This window comes from Panthera pardus, unplaced genomic scaffold (assembly GCF_024362965.1).
Source record: "Panthera pardus isolate Hobbes unplaced genomic scaffold, ASM2436296v1 HiC_scaffold_25, whole genome shotgun sequence".
NCBI classification, from domain to species: domain Eukaryota; kingdom Metazoa; phylum Chordata; class Mammalia; order Carnivora; family Felidae; genus Panthera; species Panthera pardus.
In genome coordinates, this window is record NW_026526821.1 from 96,900,035 (window position 1) to 96,914,603 (window position 14,569).

A 14,569-nucleotide genomic window follows, 5' to 3' on the forward strand; every position below is an offset into this window, starting at 1 on the left:
AGCAGAATATACATTCTTCTCGAGTTCACACAGAACATTCACCAGTATAGACCTTACTCTGGGGCTTCAAAAACATATCAATAACACAATTCAAAGAGATATGTGCACTCCATATTTATTGCAACATTCTTTACAATAGCCAAGATATCGAAGCAACCGAAGTGCACATCAATAGATGAATGGATGAAGAAAATGTGATGTGTATGCACCATGGAATATTACTCATCCATTAAAAAGAATGAAATGTTGCTATTTGTAGCAACATATTTAGACCTGGACAGTATTATGCTAAGTGAAATAAGTCAGACAGAGAAAGACAAATACCATATCATCTCACTTATATGTGGAATAAAAAAAATGAATAAACAAAACAGTAATAGACCCATAGATACTGGAAACAAACTGTTGTTGGGGAAGGGTTGGGGGCAGGCAAAATAGGTAAAGGAGGTTAAGAAGTACACACTTACAGTCCTAAAATAAGTAAGCCATCAGGATGTTATGTATAGCATAGGGAATGTATATAGTCAGTAATACTGTAATGACTTTGCAACTTAGATGGTAACTAGACTTATTGTGGGAAGCATTTCAGAATGTATAAAAATATTGAATCACTATGATCTACACCTGAAACTAATAGGATATTTTATGCCAGATTAAACAAAACTCAATATGGGACGCTTGAGTGGCCCAGTCAGTTAAGATCTGACTCTTGATTTCAGGTCAGGTCATGATCCCACAGTCATGGGATCGAGCCCCGTATGCGCTGACAGTGCAGAGCCTGCTTGGGATTCTCTCTCCCTCTTTCTCTGTCCCTCCCCTGTTCGTGCACACACACACTCTCTCTCAAAATAAATAAATAAAAATTTAAAAAAAAATTTAAACTCAATGAATTTAAAAGAAAAGAAATCATACAATACCTACTCTGTAACCACAATGAATTTAATTTTATATCAATACCAGGATGATAGCTTGAAAATCAAAAAATAAATTAATATTAAATAACATGCTTCAAAATAACACATGGTTAAAGAAAAATGTCTCAAGAGAAATTAAAATATTTTGAACTAAATGTAAATGAAAATACAATTTATCAAAGTTAGTGGACTGCAGAGAAAGCAGTGCTAGGAGAGAAATTAATAACATTGACCATATATGTTAGAAAATAAGAAAAAAATATGTAAGTTTTCACCTAAGGAAACAAGAAAAAGAAGAGTAAATTAAATGCACAACAAGAAGAAAAGAAATAATAAATATTAAAGCCAAAGTGAATTAAATTGAGAATGAGAAATCAGTAGAGAAATCGATGAAACCAAGTTTATGCTTTGAAAAGATCAACAAAATAAATGTCTCTAGCCATGCTAAGAAAATAAGTGAGAAAACAAATTATTAATGTAAGGAATGAAGAGGTAATGTCATTAATGATTCCTTGGATGTTAAAAGGAAAATAAGTGAATAATATGAAAAATTCTATGCCCACAAATTTGGTAACTTAGATTATAGTGATCAATTCCTTTAAAGACACAATCTGTACAAAGTCACAAAGGAAGAGACAATTTGAATAAGTGTTTAACTATTAAAGAAATTTATTAGTAATAATTAATATGTACTTATATTAGTATATTATATAAATTAGTGTATTATATAAATATACTATTCAATAATTACTAATTTATTCTTTCATAATTACTAATGCTGGGAAGATGACATTACCCTAATTACAAACCAGACAAAAACATTGTAAGGAAAGAAAACTACTGACCAATATCTCACATGAAGATAAGTGAAAAAAACTTATCATAAAATACTAGAAAATTAAATCCAATAATTTATAAAAATATATACCATGACAAAGTCTGATTTATTCTGTGTATGTAAGATGATTTCAGCATCTTAATAGAAAATCATTTAATTAATAGAAAAGTTAATTAACTAATAGTTAATATTAATTAATAGTTTCTATTAATTAATTAATAGAAAATCAATTAATGTATTTCTTTACATAAATAAGCTGAAGAAGAGCAATCAAGTATTTCAATAGATGCATTTAAAAAATTTGATAAAACTCAACACACATTCATGATAAAAAAAATCTCAACAAATTAAAAATAGAGTGGAGCTTCTTCAACTTGAAGAAGACATTTACAAAAAATCTACAGATGATACCATATTCAATGGTGAGAAATTCAAACTTTTCTCACTAAGATCAGAAACAAGGAAACATATCCCTTCTCACTGCTTGTTTTCAACATCGAAAAGTATCCCTTCTCACACTTGTTTTCAACATCATATTGGAAGTCCAGTCTAATGCAATAAGGCAAAACAAAATAAGGGCTACAGATTGGGAAAAAAGAAATATAACTGTGTTCTCAGATGACATAATTGTCTATGTAAGAAATGTTAATTCCATTGGAAATTAACCCTTTCTTACCTTCTTTATGTCTTGCAAGGTAGCAGTTAGAAGCAACATTTTACTAGAGTATCAGATTTGCAATGAATATTAGGAGAGAATAAAGTGTTTCTTCTGGCCTTTGGAAATAGTAGGCCAAACTTCCTTATTTCATACTTGATGAAACTGATGCCTAGAGAGGAAAGTGACAAATAATGACATTAGCAATGCAGTGTCACTAAGTGTGCACCAGGACCAAAAGGTTGTTATTGTCCAGTATTAACCTGGTCTATCAAACTCATGTTGGGAACAACTGAAGATGACAAAACAAAACAAAACAAAAACATAAACAAACAAACAAAAAAAACTTCTTCCAGTTAAAATATTTGCTATTTATAGTAGCCTTCTGGACGCAGTCTTTCTTACTTGTCCCACTAGTGATTCTTGAGAAAAGAATCAGATTTGCAAACTCTTGCTACATCTCTGACCTCTTATTAAAGCTGCAACAGTTAAATCCATCTACTTAGGAGGCTAGCTCTAAGGGACCATGTAAAGAGAAATGAGGGAAGTAATTTGTCATGCAACACATCTAGTCACCATGGAATATTGACACACTCATTATCACTCCACGCAAGTTACCCACATGCCCAAATGGGCACTTTTGTCATAGAGCCCAAAGGGGTAAGTGCATTTTGCTATGGAATTTTAACATCTTAGATCTTTAATTTCACTTTAAAAATCTACAGATATTAATCTATTTACCAATTTCCTGAAGGCTCAGTCTGCTGTGAGGTAGTACTTTCTCTGGGATGACAGCATATTTGCGAGGGAAAAAAAATACATTTGGTAACCAAAACACGTGGGTCACAGTCTACTTGTAAGAGTAGATAAACAAAAGGGCTTACAGACTTAATGATCTTGTTCATTCTCTCCCCTCCATTTACTCTGATTACTTTATGCTTATTTTAATCTAATCAAACAGTACATGGTTGTATATACTATTTTGTTTTTTTAGACAAGGAGACATAACATAAACACATATTCATCGACAGAGATATTGGTTAAGAGATTTATTTGTTGTCCTCATCCAATAACTGGTATGGTAGACAACGATAAAATACAGAAGAATTTTTAATTATTTAGAGTGTGGTAAGATTAGCTGTTTTTCTATTTACCAGAATAAAGTGGACATTGGCTTTCTTTGGTATCTAAGTTCTTTGATGGGGTAGATAGTGGAGTGTACACAACAGAAGAACCAGAAACATGAAGTTTTAATAGCCTCACAGCCATTGAGTACTATCCCCTGCCTCTGAAATAACACAGCTTTCAATGCCATTTATGAAGGTTTCTAAGTATGGAAGGGTGGAATCCAATCACAGAATAAACTCAGTTATTGATGAGCATGCTGATGGGTTGAGAAGAGAGGCCCAGACTCACAGTAAATCCTGTGGAGTTCGTTGTGGAACTACAGTAAAGGCGGACATTCCTGCTTCCAAAGGTAATGATTTGTCTCCTTACCGATGATACCAGTTATTGCTCACTCCTTAATGTGCAACCAGTGTAAACTAATCTGAGTCAATATAATTTTGTTTGTTTATTTATTTAGTCATAAAAGGACAGCACAATAATCTATATTCTGCTATCAGTGGTGAGCTGACAAAAATGAAATAGTCCCAGTGTTTGGTGAAAGTTGGTAAAAAGTTGAAATATGAGGATATATTACTGGGCAGATGGGTTTCTATGGCAGAATATTGCTTGAATGTGTATAGGTCACACAGCAAGCTTGGAAATGTGTCTGTGACTGATAGATTATGAAAAGAGGAAGGGAAAGACTGAAGATATTGCAGAAATCTTGTTTCCTCTCCTCACCTTCTCCACTTCATCCCTAGAGTAATCAGTCCCTCAGTAGAGAAGGGGGTGAAGAAATGTGTTTGAGAGCTTCATGTATTATTATATTTGTATGTATTATAATGTCTTACTTATAATGAATACAGTAGGGAAGATCATTGTTATTGACAACTACTAGTTTGAAATCTATCAAGAGTAGTAAAGAAAATATAAAGAGATAGCTGAAACAGGTAGAGGACTGTGTGAATGGTGGAAATAAATAGCATCTATTTCACTGGTAGAATAAGGCGTCCCTCTACCCCGACAAGTGCACGCTAGACATATCAGTACTGCTCTTCTGCTTACAGATACTGGTTTTGAAAAATGTACACCTCATGTTTTGATCTATTTTAGACTAGATTTTTAAATAAAAAATTGTGTTTCAAATATAATGTGGTATTTAAGCAGCTAAGTTGTTAATCAGTGGTAAAAGACACAGGCCTTGGGGAAACGCTGTAAATGGTGCCATGGACCAAACGCTTGTGTCTCTCTCTCCCTTTGCCTAATTAATATGTTGAAACCTTAGCTCAGTGTGATGGTATTTGGTGGTGGGGCTTTTCTGCGTAGATTACATCTTGAAGGTGGGGTCCTCATGATTGGATTAATGCCCTTAAAAGAAGAGGAAGGGGCAGGAGAGCTCATTCTCTCCAGGAGTACAGGAGGAAAAGCCATGTGAGCACACAGATGGAAGGTGGCTGTCTACCAGCCGGGGAGCTGGCTCTCACTAGTCACTGAATTGGCCAGAACCTTAATGGTGTACTTCCCAGCCTCCAGAACTGTAACACATAAATGGTTGTTTTCTGAGTAACTCAGGCTGAGGTATTTTGTTATAGCTGTCTAAACTGACTAAACAATTGGACTTTGGAAAACAAAAATTAATTAGCATGCAATTTTTGATTTGTTTCATTACTTCTCCATTTTTCTACAGCTTAACATCCTATTCATCTCAATATTTAACATGGACTAATATACAACATTTTGTGTTAGTGATATCGTAGGGGGAAATGATATGGCAGCATTAAACTTTGAAGAATGTATGGAATTGAAATTAAAGCATAATAATAGAAACATAATTAAAATAATATGCATTGAAACAAAAATTGGGTTGTGAACATTTACAAATAAGAATTGCAATATTAATTGTACATATATCTACAATCATTAACTACATTATAAAATATAAAGAGATAATTAGCAATAATAAGAACCTTCATTCTAAATGGTCTCTTGGTAATTTTGTAAAGATCTAAAAAAATCACCAAAATACAAACAGTTGTAATTTCTAGGTGGAAGATACAGAGTAAATTTTAGTTTTCTATTTATATTCTTCCATGTTAAAAAATCTAAAATGTGTATATATTTAATCTCATATTTAATAATTAGAGATGAATAAATCACTTAATCAGGTTTTTAGTCTGGTCACATATCTGATTTTCTGCTTTCAGGATCACCTCTCATCCCGTACATCAAAGTAATTTATGTTTGAATAGTTCTTAGATATCTGCAATTTGTCTTGTTGCTTCCTTGAGGGTAGAGACTATGACTATGCTTTATTCTTGCTAATATTCTCTGTCGTCAGCATTCACTAGTTGATAAATACAGGAATGAATAATTACATATATTGATGCTTTAATTCCCCTAATCCAAAAGCCTGCATTTACTTCACATTGCCCATAGGCTATAAAGTCCATACTTTGCAAAGTCTCTAGATTTTCTTGCTAGATAACCACTCCATGTTAAATTTAAATTTTATTCACGTGATGGTGATTAGTTTGTGCCCTGGTACATGTGTATTTTTATACTGTTGGGAACATTCTACAGGAGAGTGATGCTAGCCTATCTCAAAAGGCCCTATGGAATATTTTCAGAATACAATTTCATACATACAAAATCCCATCCCAATACAAAGACAGTCCCAAAAAAGAAATTTCTTTCCAGGTGAGGAAAACTAATATGTACACATTAAGCTGTTCCTAGTTGGTAAGACTTAGGAAGAGAAATTTTTAGCTAAAGCATGTATCTGAAGATGCAGAGAAGTTAAAAACTAGGAACAATGCAGGGATTTATATGTGGTCCTGCTGTCTTTCACCTTCAGCAAAGCTAGCTTTGTTTTCCTTCCAAATGTAGTAAAGGTACTGAGCAACACATTTTATCAGGCAGCGTCCAACCTCCTGGTGGAAACTCACCATTCACATGCAAGCTTGTCTGAGACAGATGTCTTTAGCCATAGCATAAAATTAGGCTGCTCAAATTTAACATTTGACTGTTCCCATAGTTTGCCCAAAAATGTGTTTTAAAGTTGATTTCTGACTTTATAAGAATAATAAAACCCTTAACTGAATACATTTTTCTTTTCTCTACTTCTTCAAATTTCAGTCTGTAGTGTAGGGAAATGGCAGGACTTAATTGCTTAATATGGAAATAATAAAAGTGTACAAGTTGGTATGGGCCAGGAAGAATAGTTAAGACTACCTATGATGCGCATTTCCTCCTTTTGTGTTTTTCTCAACCTCTTTATCATTTTCCTGAAAACCATCCAGTGTCCTCAGATGTCTTGCCTAACTAGACCAACTTACTCATTGTTTTATCCTCCATGAAAAAAATGCCCATTTCTAAAATTAGCACTCCTTCCAAAAATATAATTTTTTATTAGTTTAGGTTTTAACCAATTTTTGAGAACAATATTTAATTAATACTAAACTGCTAACATCTCAAATATTAATTTTAACCTGTTTTCTAAGAGAGAAAAGTTATGTTATATACAAAGGTCTATTAAAATATTAGGTATTTTCACATAGCAATATACATTCTAGAAATCTGTTAAATGAAATGACATTTATACATTTGTTTATTAATTCATGCAAATATATATGGATATGTATTTTAGGACCGTTTACAATATTTAAATAAAACACATCATTGTCCAGGAATAACTAAATAGGTTTCAACACAATAATATTATGTGCAATTATGTAAAATTATGCAGAATTATCCAGCAGTTAACAATTATGCTTATTAATAGTTTGTGCATTCATTAAAAATTCACATTTCATCTTCAGAATGCTAAAATGTATTAATAAAGTTATTATAATTATAAAACTTCATATATGTGATTATATGAAATCTAGAAAATTTATAATTCCCTAGATAGTAATAATTAATATATTCTGTGAGTATGGGTTATTTTCCATACTGATACTAAGCTCATTTAACAATTTCTTTTTCAGAAAAATGTATATTTTCATTACATGCTATGATAAAACTTTATTTTCCAAAAAAGCCGCGTGTATTATAATAGAAAGTGAGTACAATGTATGAAATAATACATACATGTATTATCCATAAGATTTTAGCAACTATGGTTTTGTGTATTCTATAAAAAGATGCATATGAAAGTAATTATAAGGAAAAAAGAACAATGCTCTTTTGTAACCTGCTTTATTAATGTGATAGTTTTGTAAAATTTCCTGCATGTCATTAACAATTATTTCCCAGAGACTTAGGTAATTTATATATTAAAGTCTGAACCATACTAGGCTAGTAGATTTCCAATATACATTAAAAAACAAACAAACAGGAGCGCCTGGGTGGCTCAGTCGGTTAAGTGGCCGACTTCGGCTCAGGTCATGATCTCGCGGTCCGTGAGTTCGAGCCCCGCATCGGGCTCTGTGCTGATAGCTCAGAGCCTGGAGCCTGTTTCAGATTCTGTGTCTCCCTCTCTCTGACCCTCCCCCGTTCATGCTCTGTCTCTCTCTGTCTCAAAAATAAATAAACGTTAAAAAAAATAAAGAAAAATAAAAAACAAACAAAAAAGTTTTCTCTAGGAATAAATTCTCAAAGAGGCATGGATGAGCCAAAGGGCATGCTAACTTAGGGCTCTTGCTTTACTTTGTACTCCTTTCACTAGAAATATTAAGTAATAATTGGTTTAACTAGCCACAGCTGAAAGTTCCCACTCATCTAGCCAAGTACCAATACTGGATGATACCATAAAAACAGCCACAGAAACAAAAGGAGAAACAATTACGGTATTTTTTTTTTTCTAGTTTGACAAAAAGCTAGTTACTGCTTCAAGTTCTATTTCTTTTATTAGATGTAAATATGGATATATTTCACTTGTGTATTACCCCTCTCTCTTTTTTTTATTTGGTGAACTTCCTTCTCATATCTCTTACTAATTTTATGTTAGAGTTTACATTTTTTCATACCAAAATTTATGGGACACTTGGGTGGTGCATTTGGTTGAGTGTCTGACTCGGTTTCAGTCCAGGCCATGATCCCAAGGTTGTGATATCAAGTCCAGCAATGGACTCTGCACTGGGCATGGAGCCTACTTAAGATTCTGTCCCTCTGTCCCTCTCCCCAGCTCATGCTCTCTCTCTTAAAATAATAATAATAATAATAATAATAATAATAATAAATCAGACAATTTCATACTAATTTTGAATATTTTTGGTGGATAATAATGTAGTTTGAGATAAAATTTGTGTAAAAAATTTTTTATTAAAAGATAGCCATGCTCATTTGTTTATGTATTGTCTAGGGCTACTCTCATTCTATAACCTGTAGAATAGAGTATTTGTGACAGACCTGTATAACCTGGAGGTGGAAAATGTTCAGCACCTGTCAGAGAGAAGTTAAAAATAAGGGGGGAAACGTATGTACACACACACATTATAAAATTATGTTTAATCTTCATCTTTAAATGTTTCATTCAACTTATTCTTTGATATCATATTCTTGTACCTAAAGTATTTTTTTAAATTTCTTTAGATCTGATCTGCTGAAAATAAATTATCTATCTAACTTTGTCTACAAAGTTTTTTTTTTCATGTTGTATTTTTAATCAAGACTTTACGTTTTTAGAGCAATTTTAGGTTGAGAAGTAAGTACAGAGATTTCCCATATATCCTCTGATGCCATCCACATATAGACTCCCTACAGTATCAATCATCCCTACATAATAGTACATTTGTTACAATTAATAAACCTGCACTGAAACATCGTAATCACCCAGTATCTATGTTTCACTGTTGGTTCTGTACATTATGTAGGTTTGGACAAATATATAATGACATGTATCCATCACTATGGTATCATATACAGTATTTTACAGCCCTCAATATCCTCTGTGTTCTGCCTTTCCATACCTCCCTCCTCTGCAAACCTCATCTTTTAAATGTTTCCATAGCTGTGCCTTTTCTAAAGTGTCATAAATTTGGAATCATATAGTATGTAGCCTTTTCCAGATTAGCTCCTTTCACTTAGTGATATGCTTTTAAGTTCCCTCCATATCCTTTCATTAGTTTGGCAGCTCATTTCTTTTTAGTGCCAAATAATATTCCATTGTTTGGATGTACCACAGTTTATCCATTCCCCTACTGAAGGACATCTTGGTTGCTTCCAAGTTGCAACAATTATAAGTAAAACTACTATGAATGTTTGTGTGCAAGTTTTTGTGCTGACATAAATTCTCAAGTGTTTTGGATAAATACCTAAGAGTGCTTATCCTATGTACTAGGGTTGGATCGTATGGTTCCTTAGGTACCACTGCTGGATTTTGTAGTGATAGTGTGTTTAGTTGTGTAAGAAACTGCCAAATTATCTTTCACAGTGGTTGTACCACTTTGCGTTCCCACCAGCAGTAAATGAAACTTTCCTTTGCTTAAGATCTTCACCAGCTTTTGATGTTAGTGTTCTGAAATTTGGCCATTCGAATAAGTGTGTAGTGTTATCTTGCTATTGTTTTAATTTACATTTCCATGATAAAATAGGTTGTAGAATATCTTTTCATATGCTGTTTTGCCATGTGTATACTTGGCTTGGTGTCTGAATCTATCATCTTTTTTTGTTGTCGTTACTGTTTAGTTTTACGTGTTCTTTGTATATATTGGACAACAATCTTTCATGGAATTTGGCAAATATTTTCTCTCAATCTGAGGCTTGTCTTCTCATTGTCTTCACATTGTCTTTCACAGAACTTGTGTTTTCAATTTTAATTAAGCCTAGATAATTGTTCTTTTTTTTTCATGGATCATGCCTTTGGTGTGTTATCTAAACAGTCACCACCATACCCAAGGTCATCTAAGTTTTCTCCTGTGTTATAGTCAAGGAATTTATACTTTTGTGTTTCATACTTAGGTCTATGATCCATTTGGAGTCATTTTTTGTGAAGAATGTAAGATCTGGTTCTAGATTCTTTGGGGGATTTTTTTTTTTTTTTTTTTTTTTGCATGTAAATGTACAGTTGTTCCAGTACCATCAGTTTGGAAGACTGTCTTTGCTCCATTATATTACTTTTGCTCCTTTCTCAGAGATCAGTTGACTATATTTCTGGGGGTATATTTCTGGACTCCCTACTATATTCCATTGATCTCTTCATCCATTCTTTCACCAATACCACACACTGTCTTGATTACTATAGCATTATAATATGTCCTGAAGTAGAGTAGTGTCAGTTCTCCAACGTTGTTCTTTTCCTTCAATATTGGGCTGGCCATTCAGGCTCTTTTGCCTCTTTATATAAAGTTTATCAGTTTGTTGATATCCACTATATAACTTGGTGGGATTTTGATGGGAATTGCATTGAATCTATGTATCAAGTTGAGAAGAAATGACATTGTGGCAATACTGAGCCATCCTATTCATAAACATGAAATATCCATCCATTTATTTAGTCCTTTGATTTTATTCATCACAGTCTTGTCGTTTTCTCAGATCGTGTACATATTTTGCCAGATTTATACCTACGTATTTCATATTTTTGGCTGCTGATGGGAAAAGTTCTGTGTCTTTAATTTTAAAGTTACACTTTATAAAAATTCCTGGTACATAGAAAATCCACTGACTTATATATTAACCTTGTATTAGAAATATTTTATGATTTGTTATGAGATTTCTACTTTGATTGATGTGTTACTTAGAGGTGTGTTGTTTTTAAAAGAAAGAAAGAAAGAAAGAGAGAGAGAGAGAGAGAGAGAGAGAGAGAGAGAGAGAAGGAAAGAAAGAAAGAAAGAAAGAAAGAAAGAAAGAAAGAAAGAAAGAAAAAGGAAGGAAAGAGAAAGGAAGGAAGGAAGGAAGGAAGGAAGGAAGGAAGGAAGGAAGAAAAAGAAGTGTGTTGTTGAATCTCAATGTATTTTGGGATTTTCCAGCTATCTTTCTGTTACTGATTTCCAATTTAATTCCTTTGTGGTCTGAGAGTAAGCATTGCATTGTTTCTTGTATTTTAAATGTGTTAAGGTGTTTTATGGCCCAGAATGTGGTCTGTATTGGTGAATGTTCCATTCTTCAAAAGAATGTATATTTTGCTGTTGTTGGATGAAGTACTTTATACATGTCAATTATATCCAGGTAATAGCTGGTATTGTTGAGTTCAACTGTGTTCTTACGGATTTTCTGCCTGCCAGATCTGTCCATCTGTGACAGAGGTGTGTTGAAGTCTCTAACTTAGATATGGATTCATCTATTTCTCTTTGAAGTTCCATTAGTTTTTGCCTCATGTGTTTGGTGGTCTACTGTTAGGTATATACACAGTTGGGATGGTTAGGTCTTCCTATATAATAAACATTTTATCACTGTTGTAATCCCCTGCCTTTATCCCTGATAATACTTTAGCTCTGAATTCTGTTCTATTTGAAATTGATATCGTTAATTTGTTTTTTAAAAAATAGTATTAGCATAGTACATCTTTATTCATGCATTTGTTTTTAATTCATGTGCCTTTTTATTTAAATTGGATTTCTTATAAACACTATATTGATAGGTCTTCTTTTTGATTGACTGTGAAAATCTTTGTCTTTTAATTGGTACATTTAGGCCATTGACATTCCAAGTGATTATTGCTATCCAATATACAATTGAATTGATATCTATTATATTCATTACTGTTTTCTATTTGTTGCCTTTGTTTTTATTCCTATTTTTGTCTTCCATTATTTTTTCTGCCTTTTGTGGTTTTAAGTACATATTTTATGATTCCATTTTCTCTCCTTTCTTAGCAAGTCACTTATATAGTTGACCCTTGAATAATACGGGGATTAGAAGCTCCACAAACCCACCCCTCCACTGCACAATTGAAAATTTACATAAAACTTTTATGCCCCGAAAACAACTACTAATAGTCTGCTGTTGACTGGAAGATACACAATAACATAAACAGTCCATTAACACATTTTATGTATATGTATTATACACTACAGTCTCACAATGTACAAGCTAGAGAAAGAAAATGTTATTAAGAAAATCATAAGGAGAGAAAATATATTTATAGTACTAAAGTCTAAAATATCCATGTATAAATGGACCTGTGCAGTTCAAACCTGTGTTTTTCAAGGATCAACTGAATTTGGTATTTTTTTTTTGTTTTGCTTTATTTTTAACTCTTTTTTGGGAGGGACAGGAAGTAGGTTTTATTGGTGATTAAGGATTAGGCAGTGACTGAAACTGATGACTTTAGGAATGTAGGGCCTGCCATTTCTCTAGGGCCACAATTAGAATATATTTGACCCCACAGCCAACCACGATGAGCTTCTTTTCAGCCACCATGTCTTCAAATTCATTCATATTAAACTTAGTAAAGCCTCTCTTCTTGAAGATGTGGGTCTTCCAGCAGCCAGATAACTTGAACTTGACCCTGCATAGGACCTCTGTCCTTGTTTTGTGGTGTGGAACTGGTGGATCTGATGGTTTGCCCAATGGGGATCTTGGCCACTGTACTCTAGGGCCAAAGGCACCCCACATATCTGTCTGGGGCCTAGAATGGGATCAACTTGAGGTAAGACATAAATGTCCAACAGAAAGGTCCATCTCCATGTACTTAGGCCAAGCCATATGAGCAACAGACTGCATATACTACTAAGGAAGCTGCTGTTTGCAGTCATTGGACATCTAAAAAGAGCCTGGTTGGTTTAATTGGCTGTGGTTTGTTTTTGTTGTTGTTTTGTTTCTCTTGTTGTCGTTTTTAATTTTTTTTAGTGTTTGTCCTAGAGTTTTCAATATACATTTTATAGGCTAATCCAAGTCCACATTTAAATAATGCAGAGCTAATCATGGGCAGTGTGAGTACCTTACAATAACAAAATAATCCTAATTTCTCCTCCTGTCCCTTGTATCATTATTATCATTCATTTAACTTAGGCATAGATTATGTAATCAAATACATTTTTGGTATTATTATAATTAACACATTGATATCTGATCAATTAATGATCAGAAAAACAATTTTTTATATAACTTTACATATCAATTCTTTGATACTATTCCTTTTCTTACATTTGTCTAAGTTTCTGACCTATATTTGTTTTCTTTCTCTAGAGAATGTATTTTAGCATTTCTTGCAGAGCAGGCTTATTGGCAAAAATATACCCTCAATCTCTGAGAAAATGTCTGCTTTATTTCTTTTCCACTTTTGAAGAATGATTTCCAACTTGGTAGTCTTTTTTCCTCCCTATACTTTAATTATGAGTGCAATTCTGATATATGTCCCTCTGTAGGTAAGGAGTTTATTTTTTCTCCCTGTCGCATTTTTTCTATGGATTATTTCTATGTATCTGATTTCCTGTAGTTTGAAGTGAAATTCCAGGTGTAGTTTTTGAGGGGCATTTATCATGCATAGTAGGATTCCTGAGATCTCTGGATCTCGGAGATTCCTGGATCTGTGGTTTTGTGTTTGATATTAATTTGGGGAAATTCTCAGACATTATCATTTTGTTTTTCTTCTTCTGGTAGTCCTATTATGTGTATGTTACACATTTTGTATTTGTCCCACAGTCCTTGGATAACCTGTTCTGTTTTCTTTTGTTTTGTTTTTTAATCTCTGTTCTCTTTTCTTTTTCGTTTTCAAGGTTCATTGATATATCCTCTAATTCAAAGATTCTGTCTTCAGCTATGTCCTGTGTACTATGGAAGGAATTCTCGTAGTTGTTTTATCTACCTCTCTCTTTGTTTGTTTTTGTTTTTTTAGTTTATTTATTTTGGGAAAGAGAGAGATAGAAAGTGGGGAAAGGGCAGAGAGAGTGGGAGACAATCACAAGCAGGGTCCACGCTAGCAGTACTGAGCCCTACTCAGGGCTCAAACTCATAAATGGCGAGATCATGACCCAAGCTGAAATTGAGTCAGAAGCTTAAGGGACTGAGCCACACAGGTAACCTGGGACTTTGTACCTCTTAAACCCTTTCACTGATTTTGCCTATTCCTCTACCACTCTCCCTCCCCTCTGGCAACCACCAATTTGTTCTCTAAATTTATGAATCTGGTTTTGTTGTTGGATTTTTTTTTTTTAGATTCCATATACAAGT

At 33.4% G+C, this 14,569-nt stretch overlaps 1 pseudogene; it reads right to left on the bottom strand.

Moving 5' to 3' along the window:
• Window positions 1-13,072: 13,072 nt before the first annotated feature.
• Window positions 13,073-13,193, bottom strand: LOC128773566 (small nucleolar RNA SNORA70; annotated as a pseudogene).
• Between the last annotated feature and the right edge of the window lie 1,376 nt (window positions 13,194-14,569).